Source organism: Martes martes (assembly GCF_963455335.1).
Source record: "Martes martes genome assembly, chromosome: 6".
NCBI classification, from domain to species: Eukaryota; Metazoa; Chordata; class Mammalia; order Carnivora; family Mustelidae; genus Martes; species Martes martes.
Window position 1 is genome coordinate 24,169,797 of NC_137893.1, and position 12,905 is coordinate 24,182,701.

General features: G+C 46.0%; 1 protein-coding gene across 2 annotated transcripts in view; it reads left to right on the forward strand.

Moving 5' to 3' along the window:
* The first annotated feature begins 993 nt into the window (after positions 1-993).
* The window catches only part of SCML4 (Scm polycomb group protein like 4), a 99,203-nt gene continuing 87,291 nt past the window's right edge, over positions 994-12,905 (forward strand). The window contains exon 1 of one of the 2 annotated variants that reach the window (XM_080805153.1): positions 994-1,268. The gene's annotated coding sequence lies outside the window, so the exon portion shown is untranslated. The remainder of the gene's footprint in view (positions 1,269-12,905) is intronic. The other variant, XM_080805152.1, reaches the window with a different exon arrangement.

Here is a 12,905-nt window from a genome sequence, read left to right on the forward strand (position 1 = left end):
AATTTCTTTTTTGTCACTCTCAGTAACTGTCCAAGTTGTGGCCTAAGCCTTTATATTGGCCCAAGGTCATGGTTAGTCCTAATCATTTGCTAACTTTGCTTGTTGCTCACCCCCAGGAGCAAGCCAGTGGGTGGCCCCATATTTGCTGAATGGATCTTTCATCTTGTAGGAAAGACTTGGGAATAGTACCCCAGAACGGGTGGAATGAAATGGGTGATGCGGAGTTTTGCTCCACTTTCCTAAAAAAGAAAGGGGAGGGGGGACAAGTCCCTTGGCCAGTATAAATTGGTTTGCCACAAAGAAAACAATGGGGCACAGAGGCTGAACAGTAGCCTTTCTCCTGCATGAGGTCCATTCGAGCCCACGCACGCTCCAATCACGGTCACAAGTGGACACGGGCTTCTGCGCTTACACACGGATCTAGAGCCCAAGTCCTGGCTGCGTCCTCTGACCACGTGTGCTGCACACAGCTGTCGAGTCCATCCGTGTGACTATGGTGTGTCCACCTGTGTAGGCAACACTGTCTGTGACAAACACCTTCTCTCCCGCACAGTGATGTTATTAGAATATTTTTGTCGTTGTCGTTTTATTTGTTTAAAGTCAAACACTCCCTCGTCCAGATCCCCACTATCTTACAAGCCCGGCGCTGGCCTGCACTGCTGCAGGACTGGGACAAAGAGATGATGTTACAGTCTGGTTTCTATGGCAACAGAGGAGGGGCAATGAAAACCGAAATGTTGGAAACACCCATTCTGACAATTGTGACATAATTCAGGTTATTACAAGGACGTAACTACCAAAGAAGCAGAAGTGTCATTACCCTGCAGCTCATGTCGGCAAAAAGCTACACCACACATTTCTCTGAGTTGGGCTGCTAAGAGGAAGGAAACACGAAACACACACACACACACACACACACACACACACACACGCCTCGTTTTCTGCATGTAAAATGTGTGTGTTCTTTAAAAGCCAGTGGTTGGCTGGTTTTCCGGACATGATGTGGTTGAAGCTGTCATCGTAATGGAAATTCATTGCTGTAGCTATGGTAAATCGAGTTTTCTGCCTGTGCTGAATGCATTAGTCTAATGAGATGTTTGCAGCCGGAGAGCGGGGCTGCTGGAGACTCACTGTGAGCTACTAACACACGGGTGGAAGATTAGCTTTTGTAATACTCGGTTTGCATGTACTGAAAGTCATCTGTCTTCTGAGTCAACATTCCCGGCCTGGTCAAGAATCTGATCAGGGCTCCGGTGAACCAGCCGTAGGTAAGGGAGATGCATAACTGGAGGGCGTGCCATTGACAGGGGATCCTTCTCTTTCTACTGTCAGCATGACAGGTGACCTGTTCCAGTGTGTCTGGCTTGCATGCCTCCCTCCATGGCAATGCCCGAGTGTCCTGCACTCAAACCACTGAGGCCAGCAGGTAACTTCAGTTCCTCCTACTCAGAACAAAAATGTTTGATTTCTTAACCAGATCGCAGAGAGGAAGAGGTAGCCTAGAATTATATAGTTTATTAATTTGGGGTACTTACACGTTCATTACTCTTTAACTCTGCATTGAGAGACGTAGAAAGTTGTTTTGGTTTTCCCCAAATATGAACTCAAATAACTGTTCTACTTTTTTGCATGATGATTTTGCTTTGCTTTTGTTTGGTTTGGTTCTAATTCAAAGAGTGTTCTATGTCTTGGGATAAACATATTTACTAAAATTTAATTAGTAAAATTAATGTGTTGTGACTCACAAGAGTACTTTTTAAAATTGAGTTTTATTATTTCTATCCCAGGTGGAATATTTTACATGTCTTTGTGCTGTTTTTTCTTAATTTATCAAGATAGATGAGAATACTATTTACTGCTAGTAGCGGGTACTGGTTAGTTTTGGAGGAAAAAAATCAGGTGTCTATGGAGCGTCAGGATCAGTTTTCCCAAGTTCAAATACGGAGTCACCTTCTTCCCAGGTGGGGTGTTGTGTGACTACAACCCGGTGCACAAAGCTTCCTCTCCAGGTTGCTGAGTAGGACAGGACAGTGGATGAGGGTGGTGTCAGCTGTGTAGAAATCATTTGACCCATAATTGAGGTGCTGAGTCCAAGTTCTTTCCGCTACCCCTAATAGTAATGGAGAGGCGCCTCATGGTGTTGTCTTGGGATCCTTTGACCATCTCAAGAGGGTCAGACAATCAGTAGCTTTCTGAGAAAGTGGCTTTTGGTTGGTCTCAGACACTGTGGTACTTGAGAAAGTGATCCCGGCGACACGTCAGAATCGAGATGTTGTATACTCTCGTGTTTTTCTTTCTTTTCAACCAGAGGAACCATTTTTGAAGAGTGGGAGACATAGTCGTTTTTTTTTTTTCTTAAGACTTAAAAAAACAGAATATTTGGAGTGAAAGCGCAAAAATAACTATGAAGGAATTTACAGTGTGGTAAAGTAAACTACCTGGGGCACAATATTTGTGTGGAGCATTTGTGTGTGTGTGTGTTGCTTGATAGAACCAGACTGAGAAAATAAGGGGGGCAGCTACTGAGCAGTAGCAGTTGGGTGAAGATTACCTAGAAAGACAGTGGTGATCAACTCAACCCAAACAAAACCTTAACGGTGGAAACTTCGGTTTTAGGGAAGTTGTTTGATGGCTTCAGATCTTTACCTTTTAAACCTATGCTTTTACGCAAATTTTTTTTTTTAAATGTGAATATGTTTTCTTCAGCTCTTTAAATTGTGTATGTGGACAGTCTCTGTGATATTTTGGCAAATCTCTCAGTTGGTTTGCTTTGTCGAATCACAAGAGCAAATCCCACCCAAAAACCCAGTTCTTCCCTGCTTAATACGTTTACATTTCCTTGTGGCACCAAAATGACTTTTATTTTGCCGCAAGGAAAAAAAAAAGTAAATGAATGATAATAGAAAGAAAACAATAAGAGAAACAGGAGTAAATCGCTTTCGGTCACTTATTTGCTTTTGGTGGTGTGTTTTCAAGGCAAGTGAAACGAGCAGAAGCAGTTTCACTTTCTGGTTCTCGGCTCCGGGGGGCTGGGGTCGCGCGGGGTGCTCGCCAGCAGCAGGTAGGACTCGCGGACCAGCTGCTGGGAAGCCAGCCAGCCCCACGTGCTGTCGTCCCGCCGCGGGAACTTTTCTATTGAAAATTCAAGAAAGTCATGACTTTTTCAACGTGGAGTCGTTCGTATTGGCTTATTCCAAAAATCCGAGCGATGCCCCAATGCGCAAAGATCGAATTTAAACATTTTTTTTTTTTAACTTGCAATGATGTGAAAATCACAAGCAGATGGCATCCAGCCTCTCCTAACTTGGTGGATGTATTTATGTCTCCATCTCAATCGTGGAGCTCACACACTTCCAACCCATTGAAGGCAACATCCCTGAAGTTCCCCGAAATCCGAAGGAGGCGCGCTCGGAGAGGAATACCCGTTCGTACGGTTGGGGGAGTTCCGTTTCAGGCTGTTTTGCAGATCGGGGATGCATCACACACACACAGACCCCGACACGCTCGGGTCCAGGCAGGGGTGGGGCGGACGGAAGCCGGGAGCGGGCTCCCGGAGGCTCCCAGGCGGGGCTCGGCGGGGCGTCGTCCCTCCCCGGCCCGGTGCCCACCCCCCGCCCCCGGCAGCCTCGGCCGCGGGCGGACGCCCGGGACCCCGGGGCGCGCCCGTCGCAGCCCGCGCGTCCCCAGCCGATTGGGAGGCGACGCTGGCCGGCGCCGGCCTGGGGCTTCCCCTGCCGAGTCCCCTCCAGGTTCAGCCTGCGCCGCTCCTCTTCCTCCCAGGCACCTGCTTTGACTCGGGGACGGCGAGGGAGAGAAGAGAAACGAGGGGGCATCTCACTCCATCTCACCACCCAAGGGCGTAAAATTCGGTCTCACATTTTGGAGCCGAAGTTTGCGAAGGGACAAGCAGTCCCTTTGGGTGTGAGCGTCCGTGCTTCGTCGTGGGGGCGGGCGCCCTGGACCTACCTAGGAGGGAGCTTTGTTTAAGCGCCTCCTTGGACATCTTAATTCAGCCAGCTCCCCAAAGGCTGGTTTGAGATTTACGCGTTTTTAATGTTTTTTTTTTGTTGTTGTTGTTGTTGTTGCCTCCGAAGGCAGACAGGTGAGGAGAGATGAGGGGGATTAATAACAGCCCCTGGGAGAAAAATCAAATTGTTTGGTGTATATATATATATATATATATATATATATATATATATATATATATGCATATATATATGCATATATATATATATGCATATATATATATATATATATATATATAGTAACAGAAGCCACCACTGTGTCTGGTAAACGTCTCTAAATTTTAATTAATGAGTCACAAAAGCCACACCATAAGCTTTAAAAATTACCCCTTTATCAATAAGGTGATAATTAACTTTCTCTGGAATTAGCAATTCTCTCAGCCCCGGGCAGTATGCAGCCTCCTAAGTTCTCTGGAATGCTGCCAATTTTAAACAATCGGTTTTTTGGCAAATCTACTGGATTTTAATTCAAACATCTATTGTGACATTTTCCAATGAGGTTCGAAGACCATTCAGATCGTCCCAATCACGGTAACGTTTCTGAGATTGAAAGGAGTGGCTCAGACTGTTTAGATTGCATGGGAATTTGCCACTTTCTCTTTTTTCATTGTCCTTTTCTACCTCCACTCCCCCCAACCCTCTGCATTTGCAAGAGTACCACACTCTAGTCTCCACTATAAATCTCTGTGAGCATCTCTGCTATAAATCGCGGTGGCAAAGCCTGCATTTGTTGGTAGGTGCATGCTAGGTTCCAGGGCTCTGGCTGCAAGCCCAGGAGGTTCCGAGTGCTTTTCATTGTTGATTTCATCTCGGTTTCAGTTCTGGCAAGGGTTCTTCCCTAATATTTCTGCAAACTCTCACCCGCGGCTTGTCAGACGCTGAGATTTAGGTTGAGATTCAGAGAAGAGGAGCTGCGGGCAGAAGGGCCATTTTGGCTATGCTCGTGGCCGATTGAAATTTGGCTTCTTTTGACCTACACATGTGAGTGTCTGAAGAGGTACAGGAGCACTGGGCAGACAGAGCAGCTGGCTCCACAGTGAACCCCCCACCCCACGCACAAGTACTCCTCCGTGCCGCTAGTCACTGCTGGGTGATGTTCAGGGGAAGCCCGATGAGGGACGCTGCTATGTGGCCACAGTGGCCAGAAGGCAAGCGGCGATGAGTGCAAATCACTCCTCTGGAAGTCAGACCTCCCTCTCCTCCTTATGGGTCCTTCAAATGTTAGCATGGGTGGGCTTTTGCTTCTCTCAGCCAAGTCTGGTGAGGAAGGCATGCTGGTAATAAAGTTTGCTGCTGGGTTCAGCTAGCAGCGTCGACGAGGTCAAAAACATCCTTCAGGAGGGTGGGATGGAGATGAGCAGCAGGCAGGAGTAGTGCATTTTGGGATAAATCAGCACTTTTCAATCAAAAGAGGCACTTTGCTACCACCGAGGAGATAAAACACCTCTCGCTTCTTGCGATGATGACCTCGTGGGCTACTATTTTAGGACAGAAAGGAATTTATTACCCGGTGGCAGTTCTCACTCTGTATTAAGCTGAAAAGCATTCCACTGGGTCTATGGGACGCCCTGGACCAAGGGGGTTATATTCGGAGATCCACACTGTAGGATTCCCTGCAATGGCTGTTGTTATCCTTGGACCAGGTGTGTTTTAGAGAGAATCTGGTGGCACAGAACCATGGGAACCCCTCTTGACTCTCCCACCGATGCAGGCATGTTCCACCTTAATTTTCATTTGTGGGGAAGCATGTGTGCATTTCTTTTTCAGCAGCTGCCTTGATCGATGGGATAAACGGAACCTGGTCCTGGTGTTGCTAATTTTCAAGAATGATTGTGTACTCCTGCCGGCAGGCTGTGCCAGCCCTTTGAGGGAGGGGCTTGGCTGAGGAGTGGTGTCTTTGCTTTCTCCAGAAGGCATCCAATACAGAAAGAGTGGAGTTGGCTGTTAGGAGAAAATTGACATGCCAGGGAAAAATAGTGTCAATGCTGTGTTTTGCAAGGTGGTGACGTTGTCTAGTTAGCCCCATGATAGTGACTCAACTTTTGGGAGCTCAGTATTTGGTAACAAAAGCCTTTGCCCTTTTTCTCTCTCTGTGCTGATCGTTACAGAGCAAAAGCCATTGTAGTTTCAAAACAGAAACATATGGCTTGAAATTAATCCTAAAGAAACATGGAAACTTTCATGAGGATGAGTATAAACTTAGGAACAAACACTGGGCTGGCAGAGCAAAGAATTACCCTCATTGGGTCCCAGTCCAGTCATCGGAAAATGACCCTTAACAAAGAAGTAGTGAGATAAAACCCAAAGGAGAGAGCCTGTTCCGTGGCCCTTCCAACGAGTACTTGACCATCCCTGCCCACCGACCCTCCCACCCCTGGTACCCGCTGGTGCAGTTCAGACCAGATTCAGTAATGGCCAATGGGTAGCTTATAGCGTTATTTCCTTTTCGATGGAGGGAAAGGATTTTTTCTTTTTCCTTTCATATTTGTCCACAAGTCATCCTGGGACATCATCGTTCTGTTGAGAAAACCAGGGTCAAACACCAAGGCGTCTGCTTTTCCCCGGTGTGCGGAGCTGGGCGCGAGCCCTGCCCCCAGACCAAGGTTAAGATCACAGAGGCCATATCTGAGGGTCTGCCCTGGATGCAGTCTTCGAGCTGGCTGGGGGGCCTGGTGGCAGGATTTTAATCCTGTCTGATAGGCAACTTTGAACAAGGAAAGGAAGAACCGGAGAGAAAACCACGGGCGAAAGATAGCTTTGTCGCCTTTGTGCTTTTTGCTTTGGAGACAGGATCTGGAGGTCACGTAAGGAACAATTCCTTTGGGCCTAGCCATTTCTACACTATCACAAGCCAACAGGAATTATTCTCTTTCTTTGCGGCCTTTTGAGAAAGAGCCTGACTGCTTTTCTTCACAGCCCTTTGGGATTTGGTATCCTCACTTTTGGGAAATTATGGTAATATCAAGACTTCATCTAACAATTAGCTATTAAGCTATGCTGTTCATCCCAAAGGGAATAACTCAAAAATGTTGTGGGAGGCACTGGGTTTATTGATCAGTAAAGAACGCCACTCTGGGAATAGATTTCGGTCATTTTTCAGTCTTGAGAAATGTGCATCATTGGTTCATGTTGTTGCCATTGTTGCCTATGCTAGGGGAGTTTGCCATGAGATTTGGGGGTCAGTATAGGACATGCCCATCTGTGCATTTCCCCTTATGTTGGGAATATAATATAATGTAATAATATAATATAATCCCATTCAGATGCCATGAGATGCTCCAGCATATTTGATTGTATCCCTCTTAAGAACTCATTTGTAAAAATGCTTCAAGAGGATAGCTGTAGATAATTGACATTTGGGTACACAAATTACAAAGCACAGAAAGAGTGGGAGAAAAAACCCCCAACTAGTTCTAGTGTCTGAAATCACTACCCACAGTATGAAAATACAGTGTTTGTTTTGAGTGTTTGTAACATAATTAACATTAAGTACTTGACATAAAGAAAGAGAGCAAACTGCATGGTGTGGTTATGTTGGTGCCTGATAGGGAAATAGTTAATTGGTCCCAGAGTGGGACCTTTACAGTTGTGTGTTGCCTTAATGAGACCAGGTGAATATAAACTCTCTCCAGGGAACTGAAGTTATAAAGTCAAGTTGGGTGTGATGTATGTGCCAATGTATGGGGCCAGTGATCTGAAATAGTATGGAGGACTGGTCTTTTCTTTCTATTGCCCTCCCTTTCAGTTAGAAGTCATTTGTCACAAACCTGGTAACAAATAAAGGGACTGAAATTCTCTTTTAGCGGAGTAAGGGAAAAGGACGTTCAGAAAAGTTTGTCTCACATATGTTTCCAAATCAGCCCCAGCCTCTGCTAAGGTCAAGTGCTGAGTTTCTACTAATTGGATCGAGACCAGAGTGATGTAGAAAAAACTGGAAATATAATCATTTAAAAATATATTTCGGGGCACAGGTTGGGTCACTGTTTTTATGGACTATATTTCATGTTTTCATGCCTGAAGAAAAAAAAATTCCATGGGACCAAAGACCTGGCTGGTCCTTATAGATTTCTAACAGTGGATAGTGTGGGTTACACAGCTTCCTGGACAAAGTCGAGCAAACCCAAGGCCTCCTTCGGCCAAGGTTTCCTGTATTCTGCTTGTGTACTTGGTAGATTATCAGTTTCCAGGGGACTTTCTTTCTCTTCCCCGAGAATACAGATTTAGGGCAGGTTAAGAAGAATTTACATTGGAACCATGCAATTACTTAAGTTCCAGACCATGTTCAAGTCCATTCACCCCTCTTTGGAAGCTGGAAGGTTAAAATGTAACCAAACTAATGAACTTGAGGGAAAAAAACGTTTATATGACATCTGGAGGGATAAATTAAAAGCAAAACCCTATACTCTGAGAAGTGGTCTCGAAGTGATTCCTAGATTCTTAGATTGAATGGATTATAAAGGCCTTCCTCCCTCCCAGGGCAAGCCTCAGACTCGTCCCCAGGGTCTGCAAAGGATGCAGCCGGCACAGACTCCATTCTCAAGAGGCCGCCTCCTCTGCCATTGTTGGAAACTTGGATTTTTTAGCACAGACATTTTCCCCTCCAGAACTTCCCCTAGCTCTCTCATTCAGGAATTTCCTCCTGGGGGTACTTTTGTCCTCAGAGAGGTAGAGAGTAAATATCCATGGAACAGGATGGATTCTGAGTGGGAAAAGCCAGGTGAACGGTCACCAGTGTGACGGGGGCCAATATGGTGGCCACCCTGGGCCTCCCTTCCTCCCTGGGGGATGGTATTCCCTGTCAGTCCCCACTGCTGAGCCCCAGTGGCTTGAATGTGGCAAGTCCTCAGTAAACACTTGTTGCGTGAGTGATGGCGTGAATGATAACGCCAGCATGGGTGAAGACAGCACAGTGTTGTGGAAAGAACTTGCGCCATTTTTGGTGTCACCCTAGTTGATCAGATCATGGGATACAGTGCTCTGAAAGTTGATGGGAAGGCTCTTTGGGTTAATGCAAATAAAGTTCAAAGGAAACAGTATCTGGGAAAGGTCTCTGTAAACTGTAAAGTGCTGGAGAAATGGGAATAAATACGTAATCCGTTTATTGAGCCGTGTATGCTCAGGGATGCCGAGAGAAGCACTTGCCACGCTTTATCTCATTTGTCCGACTTAAACCACACAGGAAGTCACTATGAGGCTTTTTTTTTTAAATCTCTATTACACAGGTAGGGAAATTGAGGCTCACATTAAATAATTTGTGGAGGGTCACATGGCCGTGTGAGGCCTGCTGAGTCTTTCCTTCAGTGTTGAAAAGCCAGTGGGGCGTCCATGACTTTTCACCTGTGAGGGCTGAAGAGAAAGAGCCCTTTCATGCCCCAGAGCCAGCTGCTCCTGCTCAGCCTGGCTGGGCTGCTCCCAGGTCCAGCAGGTTCCAGAAAGGAAATGATTCCCTGGTGTTTCCACTTGGGAAGGCATTTTGGATCCACAGCAAACTTCTTTTAAAGCAGTAGGCTCTCAGTCCTGTCAGACTCAACCCTCACTTTCATTACAAATGTTTTTAATGCCCTATTGACAATCCCAGAGTGAAGTTCCCAGATAATGCAGTCCTCCCGCATCCCTTATTGGAGAAAACCCAGTGTAATGTCATACCTGAACTATAAAGAGGAGTAAAAGCAAAGTAATTTGTAATTACTTCCGGTGCAGGCGCCCTGCTCTGGGCGCCATAATGATGCAGTTCGGTGCTTGACACCCGCTGTCCACACTGAGGCCTCAAACAGGGCTGTCGGCGACTCGGTTAACACAAGCTGGTCCTCCTGCCAGTGACATGGTTTTCCCAAATCGTAAACAACCCTTGAAATCCTAAACAAAATAGAGAACAGGCTTCCCTTGATCTATGTATTATTTGCATTCCTGGAAAATACAGTATATATTACAGCTACGTAAAAATAAGTTTGTATGTAGAATGAGGTGAACTCTAGGCTCACCAAAATGAGGTTTTCACTCGTGTGACCATACGGGGACACAGTGCTCCATTGTGTGGGCGGCTCCATTTGTCCAGCATCCTTGGTCTCTGCCCTTAAAGGTCAGGAGTGCTCACAGCACCCCAACATGGTACCAGGTAAAACCATATCCAACACATTTCCAAAATGCCCCTCTTCGGGGAGTGTTGCCACCACCGCGGAGCACCTGTGGGTCAGAGCATACCAACCTGTCATGAATTTCACTTTCTCCTACCTCCCCAAATGCCTGATTAATGGTCGTTTCAGAAAGCTGGTGCTGTTCTGCCAGTTCTGTACGTGATTGCTAAGTAGAGGCATTTCGAATATCATGGCAGAAATTCGGGGGGTAACTTGCACATTCCATGAAGATGCTTGTAGTGGATTTCCTCTAAAAACTGTAGCTTTGAGGGGCACCTGGGTGGCTTAGTGGGTTAAAGCCTCTGCCTTTGGCTCAGGTCATGATCCCAGGGTCCTGGGATCGAGCCCCACATCGGGTTCTCTGCTCAGCAGCGAGCCTGCTTCCCTTCCTCTCTCTCTCTGCCTGCCTCTCTGCCTACTTGTGATCTCTGTCTGTCAAATAAATAAATAAAATCTTTAAAAAGATAAAATAAGGGACGCCTGGGTGGCTCAGTTGGTTAAGCAGCTGCCTTCGGTTCAGGTCATGATCCCAGCGTCCTGGGATCGAGTCCCACATCAAGCTCCTTGCTCGGCAGGGAGTCTGCTTCTCTCTCTGTCTCTGCCTGCCACTCTGTCTGCCTGTGCTCATTCTCGCGCTCTCTCTCTCTCTCTCTCTGACAAATAAATAAATAAAATCTTAAAAAAACAAAAACAAAAACAAAAAAAAAACACTCTCCTCTCTAATAAAATAAAATAAAATAAAATAAAAACTGTAGCTTTGAGCCTGAGAAGATCTTTTCTGCCACGTTTCATTCTCTTTCAGATTATGCACTGGTTTTATCATAAATACAGTATTTTAGAAGCACGTTGGTGAAATCCTCACTATTCTCTGGGTCTGCTTAAAAGCATTAAAAGCCACTGAGGGACCTGGATGATGTAGGCTTTGTGTGAGTTATCCACACAATAGTCCTGGAATGTAGGGTTATTCTGCTTCACAGACAAAACTTCAGTCTTCAGTGAATTTAAGCAGTGAGTTTCAATGCCTCAAGGTCATCCATTAAGTCCTATAACTGATTTCAAAGCCAAACCCACGCTTTCGCTCCTGTATCAGTTTGGGTATATGGTATACACGTTTATCTGTGATGTGGAATTCCCATGTGTGAGGACTTTCTCCTTGTTGAGTACATAAAAATGTGGTAGAGGAATAAACATGACCACAGATTCTTTGACATTCCTGCCATGAGGCTGTGGGGTCTCATTCCCCTCTCCTTGTCTCTGGGCTGTTCTAAGTGACTTGCTTGGTTCACAGAATGGCCGAAGTAATGTTCCAGGACTGACGTCAGGAGTCTTGCAGTTTTCCTTGGGGCTTGGAATGCTCACCCTTGGAGCCCTGAACTGCCACAGAAGAGGTCAATGGCCCCAAGGTCGCCAAGCTGCCAGGAGCCAAAGCTCTGTAGAAGACCCTGAACAAAAAGACGTCAAGGTGGGGTAGAGAAAGAGGCAAGAAACATAGAGCTACTCGGTGTGTGGATGAAGAAACCACCTTGGAAAGCGAATCCTTCCATCCCAGCCTCCCTAGCTTATGCTACACAGATCAGAGACAAACTGTCCAGTCCAGCCTTTCCTGAATTCCTGACTCAAAAATGATGAGCCAAAATAAGCCACACACTTTGGAATAGTTTTACATGTGCTGATAACCCAAACGCGTGTGAATGGCATTCTTTCTTTTGTAGTGTGCATTGTGGATTATTTTTGATGCCTAAGAGAGAAAGATTTTCCACTTCATTTTTTGAAAGATATTTATTTATTTATTTATTTTAGATAGACAGCATGGATGGGGGCGGGGAGGGCAGAGGGAGAGAGACAAGCAGACTCCCTGTTGAGTAGGGAGCCTGGTACAGGGCTTAATCCCAGGACCCTGGGATCACGGACATGAGCTGAAGGCAGACACTTGACCAACTGAGCCACCCAGGAACCCCAAGATTTTCCACTTTAAAAAAGAAGGTAAGTTTCACTATAAAATATAACTGATGTTGGGGTGTCTGGTTGGGTCAGTTGGTTAAGCGTCCAACTCTTGATGGTTTGGCTCATAAAATTAGTCTTAAAAAATAAGTCTTAAAATATATATAGTTGATCTCCATTTGCTAGGAATCAAAATGAGAGAAGTTTTATTCCATATAGAGTTACCATCAAAAGCATGTATTTTCAGGGGGACAAAGGCTGTACCTAAGGGATCTGAAGTTTGATTAAGCACTGCTTTGAGCCCTAGGCTGTCTGTGTCTCCAGTCCAGGGGCTTAGAACTAAAATCCCAGGTGGTATAGCTCCTTCACCCATAGGGACATGGTCCTCTGAGTCCTTCCCATAAAGTCTCTTGAAGTTATCCTTTGGTTTGCAGAGCAGCTTTTAGAGAATGTCCCTGGAGGTGACTTTAATTCTGAGGAAGTTTGAGCTATCCTTTAGATTTCTGGCCGCCCTCTCAGGAGTGGCCATTTCCCAGCATCCCACAGCTGGCCGCCATGTTTACTGGCAGTGCCTTGGGCTGCCCACAGTTCTACAGCTGCAGCTCAGGCTCCCTGCAGGCTCCCACGCAGGATTGTATGTCACAGCAGACTCAGTCCTCTAGTGACAGAATGTCTGCCCTGAAAGTCCAGGTCACTGATACCCTGTCTCACTACTTAGTGTTAAGTCCGGCTCAGTGGTGACAAGCAGTTCAGATGTGATGTATACAATATGACATCATAGGAGCTGTGGTCAGTCTATGTCCCA